This window comes from Bidens hawaiensis, unplaced genomic scaffold (assembly GCF_021521415.1).
Source record: "Bidens hawaiensis isolate Kalapana, Puna unplaced genomic scaffold, B.hawaiensis_p1.1 tig00012136_1, whole genome shotgun sequence".
NCBI classification, from domain to species: domain Eukaryota; kingdom Viridiplantae; phylum Streptophyta; class Magnoliopsida; order Asterales; family Asteraceae; genus Bidens; species Bidens hawaiensis.
Window position 1 is genome coordinate 123,853 of NW_027491976.1, and position 13,009 is coordinate 136,861.

Sequence of the window (13,009 nt, forward strand, 5' to 3'; positions counted from 1 at the left end):
ACATCCAAATTTCAATATTTTCGCTACAACCATATAATTTTTTCAACGAATTATTAATATACATTTCACTTTGTTTTTCAAAAACTAAACTAATCACATATTAATTTCTTATTGTTATTATTTATAGTAGATTCAATTGATTATAAGATTCCACACCCGAAACATGATTTTCTTTTTATATTCACCGTTTTAAATTTGGTTATGTATGTTCAATTTTTTTTTGATTTGTGTTCACAAAATATTAATGTCACTAAATTTCTCAATAATGTATAATAAACACGTATTATATTTTTACCCATTTTAACTAATAAGTTTTTTAAACATAATATAAATCTTCTAATTATAACATTCAAACAATTTGATAGTCTAAGTCTTTATAATATTTTCAAAGAATATTAAAAATATTTGATAATTTATTTCCTATATGTTTATATTTTGTTTTCATTGATTTAATTTGTATCATATTTTTTTTCACCTTTAATTATTTTCAAAGTCAACATAAAATTTTTTAATCTTTCTAAAGTTATTTGAAAATTCATTTATTGTAAAACGTTTTTAACTTTTCCAAGTTTAACAAAATATTAATGTCAGTGATCTAAAAGTTTGTTGCAAGATTGGTTAAAAATAAAAAAAAATCAAAATTTTTGAAGTTGACTGATTCCAATTTTTTTATATTTTGTAATTATTTTGAAAATATTTCAAAACGGGTTGTTTTAAAAGAGTATCAAATTTTTTAGGTATAAAATGACGGCCAAAAAAGGTTTTTATTGATATATCTTTTTGGTTTAATTGTTAAGTTAGAAAGATGTTTTATGTTGTCATTTTACTTTGTTTGTTGTTGTATGTTATTTTGTTTTAATAAACAAAAATTTAATAAAAACAACTTTATTAATGTTCAAATGTTATTCATTATTAAATATGTTATTATGGTATATTTAATTTGGATGCTATTATTTTATTATATTTTCAGGTGGTGAAGCAAAATGAGTTTCATTTGGTAGAATGTTTGAAGAAGTTGATGGTGGTTTAATATGAATGAACATGTTTATGTCTTTTGTTGATGTTTTTTGGTTGTTCGATGTACGTTAACTTATTGTAACTTTTAACTTTTCATATCTAGACAATGTAAATGGTTAAAGTTTTGGTCTGAAAGTTTGAAAAAGTATTGTGTTACTTAAATTTGTTGTTTAAATTTATTATATTTGTTGACATGTTTTTCCACCCGTGTGTAACACGGGCTATACCCTAGTTAACATCAAATTAATAGACTATATAAAAATTTATACTTAAACAAAAAAGAAAACACATTTTGGCAAAATTTAAATTTTTATTTAAGTATGTGTGCAAAACAATTATAACACATCACATTTAGGCATAATTAAGACGATTATTTCAATTATGCACGAGCCAGTTTTGCCATATATAAATGTAATATATCACCTTTGAGTAGTACTGATACACCAAAAGCTCACTCAAGTTAAGCCTTTTTAGTTTTGTATAAATTTATAATATTTAAGTATTTACAAAATTATTTAATTAGAGTTTTCATAAAAGAGTTTTTGGATTGTTCTTGGGATTGAGTTTCTAGAAGATTAAATTTCCAGAAAAATTGAGTTTTTTTTTTGACAATCTTATGATGTCGAGAATGTATGAGTTTTTGGATCTCCAACTTTTAGTTATCGGTAATTTCGTTTATAGTATTAGTGAGTTTTCAGGCTTATTAGGTTTATGGGTTATGACATGCAAACCATTTCAGAAAACCTGCAAACTCTTTGAAAACCTGAGAATTACACATGTAAACTGTTTGAACTTTTATGATAAGAATAATGATAAGATTTATTTCAAATATATTTAATGTATTTTCAAATAGGGGCTTACATTTTTTTAAAAAAATGTTAACAAAACTTTTAAGCCATCCAAGATTTGAAAATTTATATATTTTCCTAAATAATCATTAATATATTTTAATCCAGGTTTAAATCAAAATATGCTATAATTTTCGAGAATTATGATGAACACGAAGAGCATCATAAAAAATTTAATAGTTGGACATATAAAAAAACTGAAATCGAAATCTTTAAACATGATTTTAACATATTTCAAAAATATTATGGATTATCAAATATGGATTTTAGCTATTTTAAATAGTCATATATTGTTTTCATAAAAGAAAACAAAAACAAAAACAGAAACCGAAAAAATTAGGGTTTATCAAATTTTAGACAATGTCTTCTGATTTAATTCCGGATTTAGGGAAAACATGAAGAAATTATTAAACATATCACTATAATACCACATGTTAATCATTTCTTCATGAAAATAATAGAAAACATAAATATAATATTAAAACATATAAATCTGCTACATCATAAAGAGTAACAACAATAACACAACAAAGTATGATGTAGTCGACATGTTTGTAATCTAGATCGAGTTCCCCTTTAAAGTGTATAGTTAAGGATGAGGTTAGAGTTCTTAAAAGTAACCCGATTTTTTAGAGAGAGGAGGCAAACAAATTTCTTATGTGTGTTTGATTATGTGTTGATGTTAATTTAATTAGTCTCCCTCTATATACACCTAATGTGAAATCATTTATTAACTAGTAAGGGTAATATGATTTATCAATAATTACCAAACTAATATATAGTAAGGTATAAATAATATTTTTATATAACACAATATAAATAGTTGCGAGGGCATACAAATAAATACACATAATATATATCTATTCTTACACATGATTGTTAACAACCATCACATGCAAGTCTTTTCAATAGGACGTCGTAGTAAATAAATACAAGTACATAAATAAATAAGCAAGAAGGGTTTTCAAATATTAAAGTTGGCAAGTACGTAATTGGTTGCGTAGAGTCATACCCATGGGCCATGACCTAGCTAAGTGTCGCTTTGAAGACTCAAATTTGGTGGATATGACATCGTGTCATATTAAAAGAAGGATGTATTTTACCTCGCTTTGTGTTTCCAGGTTAAACATTTGGTTGATGATTTTAATATCACTTATCAGCATATTTAATTAAATAATTGTTATTTCCATATGAGAAAGATATGTTTTTAGTTAAGTTATAACATGAGTTAAAGTTTGCACATAATTGATTAAAAACACTTGAGAGGTTCATTTGCACTTCGCAAAACGTGAGTTTTTGGAAAAGTTGAACCTTTGTTAAGCGTTAATCAAATTAGTCGCTTGTTAGCGTAAACAAGTTAATAAAAGTACTATTATGATCTTTTTTATATTTTAAATGTAAGTACATATCATTCATATATATTGAACAAAATGATTGAGTTAAAATAAAGAGGTGGGTAAGCTGCAGTGTCACCCCTTTTGAAACGACAAAACCGATCTTTATGAAAACAAAGTTATATTAATAAAAACAACTTTTATCACAGTTGTCACTTAAAGTCAACTTGTAAAATATGATCATCATATCCAGATAACGCTAAGACCATTCTCATTGGCAATCTCATAATGACATTGGTGGGCCTAAAGTTAAAAAAAAATATAAAGCAATCTAGATTGACAATCTGGGTTGGTCGAGTAAACCCAGATTGCAATCCAAACTAACCCTCAAAACTTAATTATTCAATTAACTTTTAATATTCAGACTAAAAATAATTAAATACACGATGTTTCTTAAAAAAATTTATGAACATTCTGACATAAATTTTATTAAAAACAGATTTCGTTAAAAAAATACATTTTTTTTAAGTTGAGATAGGTTGTGAATGTGTGTAAAAGATTGGGATATGTTAAATTATCTGGATTGAAAATAGATAAATTAATTTTATAATGTAAAATCGTGATTATAAGATTGTGAATGAGTATAGCCTAATAATAAGACGCATGATCAAAATCTTATCATCACATATAGCAATATGATAAAGCTTTGATTAAACATGTATTCATTAATTGTTATGCATGTAACGGCGGTTATATCCTCTCTCTCTCTCTCTCTCTCTCTCTCTCTTTATGTATATATATATAGGGTAGGGTTAAAATAAAAGGTTGAGTGTGTATAAAAAGTGTAAGAACTAGTCTGGTGCGTTAGATATGTTGATCTGATGGTGGATATTAAAAGTGTGTTTAATTTTAGTTGTGATGTGTTTATTGTGCGGTGTGTTTTATAAGATCTAATTGTGAAAACCCATTTTCGACACTTTTAGGAAAAATCTACTTCTTATTAATCTCTCTCTCTCTCTCTCTCTCTATATATATATATAAGTGTTTTTTCCTGCTAAAATAAAATGTGTCAATTTTGATTAAATATGTTGAATTCCCTTTCAACATTGTAAGGTCTTCAAACAAATTTCGGTCTAAGATAAATGCAAAGATTTTAAAAATCGAAGACTTGTAAGGAACAACTATATGTATTTTTTTAATTCGTAAAGACCATTGTATTTATACTATGAATTTTTAATTTTGAATGACAGTGATTTTTTAATTATTTTATCATATTTTTGTTATTTCGTCCTTCTTACGGTGCGCGCATATAATGCATATATGTGTGAACCCTCGGGTGCAAAAGTGAAATTGCACTAATTTTGACGCTATTTTATTAATACTGTGAAAATAACGTTAAAAGTGGCGGAATGTTAATTAGGCGTCATGTGGTGGCGTTGATAGCCGAAAGACAATGGTACATGCACCAATCAGCAGTGTCCCGATGGTTGAGTGTTATGTGTCTTATGTTCAAGGCTTGATGCAAAAATACTATCGAGCTAGGGGTCTCACCGGAAGCAGCCTCTCTATCCCTATGGGGTAAAGGTAAAGCTGTCTACATCTTACCCTTCTCAGACCCTACCATAGCTTTGCTATTAGTGTGATATACTGAGTACGATGATGATGATATCTTTGTTATGTAATGAACCGACTCAAATTGTCAAACCGACCCGAAATTTTAATATCTAATTTCATGAAATTGAAGTATTTTAAAGTAGTACACCACCTTCATTGAAATAAATTCCTTGATGTACCACTATACAAAAACATTTGTTGGACCACTTTTTGCTCATAACTAATTGATGAGAACAAACATTTCGGCTATCATTATGATTACTACATAAACTATTATGAACTCTAGCCTCGACCCCACGAACGTACTATTGTCTCATATCAAGATCACAGAAAAGAGGTGATGAGTTCATCTCAAGTGAACAAATCTAAACAAACTATTACGGTTTCTAATGGAGGCACGTTGCATTTTAGTAATTTGTAGTTTGAACTAATCACCAAGGTTATATCAACTTAAGGATGTGAAATCACATATTAATGACAGTTGCTTCACAGGTGGCCAACTAACCTGCATTCATAATTCGCCATTTGTGACAATGGGACATATACATATATAGTTATCACTAAGTTATTGACCCGTGGGCGCCACGGGTGGAAATATATAAATCGTCGAATAAACGCATATAATTTTAACCGACAACATTGCTTGTTCTTGAAGGTAAGTTCATTAAATCATATATTGGATATAATGAATTGTTAATTAGAAGATCTCTTCAACATGTAAGGATTGGCATCCAACCGTGAGTCTCGTGTTTTTTGATAGTTTAAGTACCTTTCACTTTAACAAAATGTAGGAAGAACTAATTGAAATGTAATTTAAAATAAACACGAACAAAAGTCTATATAATTTAACTATTTATTTAACAAAGATATCATAAATTTAATATTTACAACTCCATAAATACTTCCTTGTATACAAGGTTTATACTTTAATTTGTAGCATTTCGTTGTTGTCACTTAGAAACATCAATTGGCTTATATAACTTGTTTAACGATTCATAGAGCCATAACTTGTATACATTCTAATATTGACTTGAACATATGACTTGAACACAAGATGCTAATAACCCATATTAGCTCAAACATGTTCTAAATCATGACATGAACTTGCACAACAATACATTTTGGCATGCCTAACTACATATCCATATGGCTGCTAATTACAGTCCGGATGTGGCAACCATTCGATATAGTGACGTATTTTATTTTCCATTATTAAGATACTAATAATGTATTCATCTTTTAATACATACAAAAGGTAAATAAAATAATTTTAGTGGTTCTTAAATGTTTAGTAGTTCTTATTGAGCCCAACAGTATGTATAAATCTTAAAATATTGGTTTTAGTTATTGATCTGTATTAAAACTTTTATATCCTCGAAGACAAGTGTCTCCAACATATGATATATTGGTAATACAAAATCAAATTGCACAATGATCTTGGCTAGAAAATAGTTTAATATATTATAGAAACTGAGCTTTCTCATTTTACAGTATTATTTGGAAATGAGTTTAATAGACTTTCGCAAAATCTTGTCCATATGCAACCAATCTATTTATTTTCCTCCTGCAAAGTCATGCACTTGGCCATTAACATCTTCTCCATCTTATTTTTGTTAGAGATTGACCTTGACTTTTTTTAATAGTTATTGCAAAACATACTACAACTGAAAAATACTACATTCTCTACAATTTGAATGAAAGTTTCTTATCTGAAGGTGTTAGATCACAACAAATTATATAAATGCGATAACCAATATTAGTATATGAAATCACTTTTACTTCAGCAAAACGCCTATCCAAATTAATTACTCGCAATATAGTTCCATTACACAAACCGTTCTTCTGATTCATATTCCTTAATAACATTATTGTCACACCAACATAGAACCAATCTATGAGTCAAAATAATTTTGGTATTTTTTATTTTATTTAGTATAATGTGTTTATGAAAATTTTAGTTCAAATTAAAATATAAAAAAATAATTGGTATGATCTTACTTAGAAATCAAAAAAACTGATTTTTATATGGACCACAACTAAATTTGTGAATTTTGTTGCTAAGTATGAAAACAATATAAATTGAGTAAACCAAATATAAGTAAAAAATAATTGAGAAATGTATTTGCGCCTCTAATTAACATAAATTGATTTGCATACACATCTTAATTAAAACATACATTTTAATTGGTTTTAAGAAAATAAAATAGTATTGAATACTGAAAATTCTGTTTCGTATCATTTCTAAAAAAATAGAAAAAAAAATGTGTATACATACATTCAATGTTATTAAAAATTTGTTTATCAAAAAGGTATAATGTAGTTCATAATAATTATATTAAAAATCATTTATAATTTTCTTTTATAAGTGCCTAATTTTTAGTTAATAACATATTAATTTTTATTTACTATATTTTAGTTAATAAAAAATTATATTTTAATACAATATATTGTATTAACGTGTTTAAAATAAAATGTTGTCGTTTAAAATGCTAGAAATTATTGGTCAACTAAATTGCAACAGGATTTACATTAAAATTTTCATTTATGCTAATAAAAAAATTGGTCAAATATAAAAGATGAAAAGTTTGTTGACAATGAAGACTATTAAAACCTATAAAAGATTATTGCAAGAGTGGTTATTTTCGGTTTTTAAAAACAGAAATAAATAAATGTAAATATTATTATAAAAAAATTTCCATTTTTTTATAAGTTTACGAACTAAACAATATAATATTAATTATTTTAATTATCACGAAATTATTGTTAAGACTTTAGCTTCATTATCTTATTTAACAATAAATTTCATTAGCAATTCAATTTTCAATTTTATACATTAATCTTGACATTTATGCTTAATTAAAAATTTGTCAAATATAAAAGATGGAAAATTTTTATTTTCTATTTAGTTTATTTTTAATTTGGCCGGAATAATTTAGACGAATCGGTAATTCTTGACACTTATGCCTAATTAAAAATTGGTCAAATATAAAAGATGTAAAAGTTTATTGAGATCGGAGAATATTAAAACTAAAAAAAGTGGTCAAATTCGGTTCTTAAAAACAGAAATAATTATATAAAGGCAAATATATCATTCTTAGATTTCATATTTTATGCATTTCTAAGTGTTCATACATTTTGTTTTGAAGATAAGGGATTTACAACATTCTCATATATCTAAAATTTAATTTTAATAATAATTTTTATTATGTTGACCAATAATTATTGATTTAACAATAGCTATACTTTCTATATATGTGAATCTCTTTGAATTTAAGTTTTTTGCATTTGTTTTTGACCGTTAACTATATCTTAAAATATTAACATAGTCAAATATTAAAATTGGAAACGTTAATGATATTAATAGTATCAAAACATTAAAACTTTCCAAAAACAATAGTGAAAATCAGTTTTTAAAATAACTATTAAATATGTTATCAATATAAATAAAAAATAATGGGTATTAAATAAAAACAGAAATACATAAATGTGTATTATTTTAAAATATAAATTCTGATAATATTGGACTGTATATTTTTTTTTAAATTTCGTCGACATTGGTGATTTAATTGCCTATGATATTAAATTTAAATTAAAAATATGGAAACATATTAAATATAATTTTACCAATAATGATAACCAGAGAAATATATTAAAACGATTTTGAAATGATTCAAAATCATGGAAATATATTAAATAGACCTTGACCAACAACAATATAAGATTGATTATATAAAAATCAATTAAATTACATGAATTGTGAAAAATACATAAAGACATGAATAATAAAAAATATATATCCAATCTTGTACAAAAAGTAAGACATTTTTACAGCAAATACTCCATCCATGACGTTAGCTATTCTAGCTGAGAGCCATAAGCTGTTAAACAATATATTGTTTGAACTAAATGGAACTTTGGTTATTAACCGGAATAATTATAATTAAATGCAATAACAATTAATATCACATAATAATTGAATTACCAATTATGAAATATTTGAATTATGTGAACAAATGTAAAATTAATGTTATAATGTATAGCCAGCATAATTATCAATAGCCGGAAAAATTGATTTTGCAATGACTATAACCTGAATAATTAAAATAACATATATAAGTTAATTCCAAATGGATGTAACGATAATAAAACCAATAACTAAAAGGGCAAAGAAAAAGAACGGACAATGAAATAATGAATAATATGAGAATCGGGCATTATAGGATTTTCCGTAATACCTTACCGGAAACCGTAATAGTTCAACATATCCATTGAATCTTTGATTTTGATATAAAACCTAAAGAGATTATAAGAAAGTTATATAATAATTAAAATCAATACAAACAAAAAGGGAAAAAAAAGAATTGTTAATAAATTAATGAATAATAAGAGAATCGGCCATTTAAGGTATCAAATAAAACCTTACCGGAATTAGTGATGGTGGAGATAGTAATCTGAAACAACGAGAGAGAGAGATATATATATATTAAAATGGTTAGAGGTTTTTCAATCTTGAGATTTATATAATGTAAATGAGATGATTTAGTAAATTTTTGAGTTCTTATAATAATTAGAGTAATTAATATCGTAATTATATTAATAGGTTAATTATGAAATGTTTGACCAGATTTTAAAAATAATTGATTGTCTAGTATTTTAATTTATTATTGAATGTTTTTATTCACATGAAAATTAGAGAAGTGGTAGATAAAAATGGAAAGTTTAAAAATACACCAATAAAAAGAGACCATGTTGAGTTAAACTCTATTGTTTTAATAGTATAGTTAGATTTAAATTATTTTTGTTCAAACGTATTATTTGAATATAGTTTTCTTACATAAAAATAAGTATTCAACTTTACAGAATTTAGTAATTTTTTTTACCTCATAAAAGTTTACAAACATCTGCGTGACGTTGACTTACTCAAACAAAAAAATAAAAACTGAAAGTTACAAACGATACAAGAATGATAAGTGATTTTTTACCTCAACTATAAAAACTTTTTGAAAGTTTTTTTCTTTTTTCCCTTTTTACGAGTAAGAAGATATTATAATAACCAAAATGGACGTATGAGTAAAGAGTAAAGTCAACTAAATTTACAACCACCCCAAAGGGAATCAAACACCTGATGCCACACACCAAATGGTGTGGGGTATAACTTGACAATCCTTGAGGTGATTTGCAATTTTGCCTACTTAAACACCAAATTCATATTGACTATGAACACCTACACACACCTACATCTAAACGTGGCAGGCTTTAGTTTTAACAATAAGACATTTGTTATTCTAACTTCAACCCTTGTATGTTTATCAACTTTTGCAGTTTGCAATTCTGCAACAACAACCAAATATAGGAGGCATACTGCAGGCCACCTCCAAGTCCATACCGATAAATCAAAACCAAACGATGGTTTGAAATTTAACGTGCTCGATTGTGGAGCTAAAGGAGATGGTAAATCCGACGATACCAAGGTATAAACATGTAGCATCTTGTAGCGCGTCGAATCAATTATGATTTGTAAAGTTATTAAAACATCATTTTGATGGCACTTTGCGTGGTTAAGAAATCCTCATCATCATCGTACTCAGTATATCTCACCAATAGCAAAACTATGGTAGGGTCTGAGGAGGGTAAGATGTAAACAGCCTTACCTCTACCCCATAGGGATAGAGAGACTGCTTCCAATGAGACCCCGGCTCGATAGTAGTTTTGCATCAAGCCTTGGACATAAGGCACATAGCACTCAATCATCGGGACACCGGCTGATTGGTGCATGTACCCTTGTCTTTCGGCTATCAACGCCACCACACCACATGATACCTGATTAACCTTCTGCCACTTTTAACGTTATTATCACGAGATTAGTAAAATAACGTCAAAATTAGTGCAATTTCACTTTTGCCCACCCGAGGGTTCACACATGACACATATAATATAACTAACGTACTATCGAAATCTGGTTTTTATATATACTCAGGCGTTTCAAGCTGCTTGGGCAAGTGCTTGTAAAGTTGAGGCATCAATGATGATTGTGCCATCGGTTACAAGTTCCTCGTGGGACCCACTGCGTTCTCGGGTTCAAACTGTCATAAAAACATTAGTTTTCAGGTATTAACTAAGTTCAGCAAGAATATACTCAGATTTTAACAAAATAAATGATTAACTAGTAGAATCGTGATAAATAGAGAACTGGTTTGTCTAAAAATTTCGAGATATATAATATAGAAAAGTTGTAAGTTTAGAAAATGCAGATTCAATGATTAAACTCAAAACTGATAACTAATATAATAATTTCATAATCACTTAAAAATTATACATATCCATCATTGTTATTTGTTATTTATAATATGAACCTTTTGTGCAGGTTGATGGTACTATTTTGGCTCTAACAAGTTCCAAAGCATGGTACTATTTTGATCACTGGCTTGAATTTACAAACCTTGAAGGATTTACAATCCAAGGGAAAGGAACCTTTGATGGGAGAGGCTCAGTTTGGTGGGCGAAATCTATACATGGTTTTAAACAAGTAATACAACCGTATCCCTTAACATGGGCGGGTCAGATGGGTTGGGTAACAGGTCAAAACGGGTTCAGGTTGAAATGGTCGTTTTCTTACATTATTGTCATTGTTAGTAAAATAATTATAAAAAAAAAGACCATCTAGAGGTTGTATGCATCAAACATGAATTTGTGTGACCCGGTCCCGTTTTCTTATTTGAGATAAAGTACAACGCGAATTGACTAATTCATAAGTAAACGTTTGAATTGACAGGTAGGCGTCTCAAAGGAAGACATAAGACAGACAAGCAACTTGTAAGGACCAAGTGAAGTCAGAAGTATTTTTTTGTTAACCATGATTAATAACACAAAAACATGTTTTTTTTCATACAGGCACTGATGTTTGTTGGGGGTTCTAAAGTGACAGTCACCGGCATAACGATTCAAAACAGTCCCCAATTCCACGTTGCATTTGTCAACTGTGACGGGGTTTTAGTTCACAACATCAGCATCTCATCTCCTGGTGACAGTCCCAATACAGATGGAATTCATTTGAGAGACTCCAAGAACGCAGTTATCAATCATACAAACCTTGCTTGTGGTAAAACCTTCTCTCTAGTCTCTTAAGTATGGGTCAACCCGAAGAGCCCATACGGGCCCATATTCTATATTACTGTTTTTTTACTAGAACCTCGTTTTGACCCGTTACCTAATTTTTCTGGCTTCCCATTTTTGCCACTTATGACACCTAAATATGTGCAATATACAGGAGATGATTGTATATCTATACAAACTGGATGTACAAATATACTTGTACATGATGTCAATTGTGGGCCCGGACATGGAATAAGCATCGGAAGCTTAGGAACCGATGGAAACATATCATGCGTCTCCAATGTCACTGTTAAAATATCAACATTCATGACACAATGACTGGTGTTAGGATCAAGACATGGCAGGTATAAACATTTACTAAAGCTACAAAACTAATTCTAGATTCTTAAAAGACAATATATCATTAGGGATAACAATATTAATGACACTTGTGCAGGGTGCAAAAGGGATGGTACGAGGAGTGTCGTTTTCAAACATTCAAGTTTCTGAAGTCGAAGTCCCAATCATGATCGATCAATATTATTGCAATCACAGTATCTGCGAGAACCGAACATCTGCTATCAGTATTGCAGATGTTGTGTATGAAAATATAAAGGGAACTTATACAGTACAACCCATGCATCTGTCATGCAGCGATAGCAAGCCTTATATGAACTTAAATTTATCTAACATTGAACTCAAACCGAAGCCAAATGGTCACCGGATGTCAGAACCATTCTGCTGGCAGGCTTTTGGAGAGTTAAATGCTCCCATTGTCCCGGAACTTGATTGTTTGCAGGAAGGAAAGTCATCAAGCAAGTGGGGCCACCATGATGCTAAATGTGCAGCATAGGATACACATTGATGAAATTGTGTGATTTCTTATTTATACCTAGCTTGGTGGTGTGCATGTATTATATGTTTATACAAAAGAAAGAAACATAAGTTGTGTTATGTGGTGTAAGTGTGAACAACAGACTGCAATAGAAATGTTTCCTACATCTTTGTCCCGGATCGATAATCAAACACGAACTAAACCAATAACTCTTATTTATTAATCAGAAAATCTAACTCAAAAAACTGATTATAATATCTCAAACCCTA

The 13,009-nt window shown here is 28.4% G+C and overlaps 1 pseudogene; it reads left to right on the forward strand.

Moving 5' to 3' along the window:
* Positions 1-10,029: 10,029 nt before the first annotated feature.
* On the forward strand, positions 10,030-12,758 carry LOC143540093 (polygalacturonase At1g48100-like; annotated as a pseudogene).
* Positions 12,759-13,009: the final 251 nt, after the last annotated feature.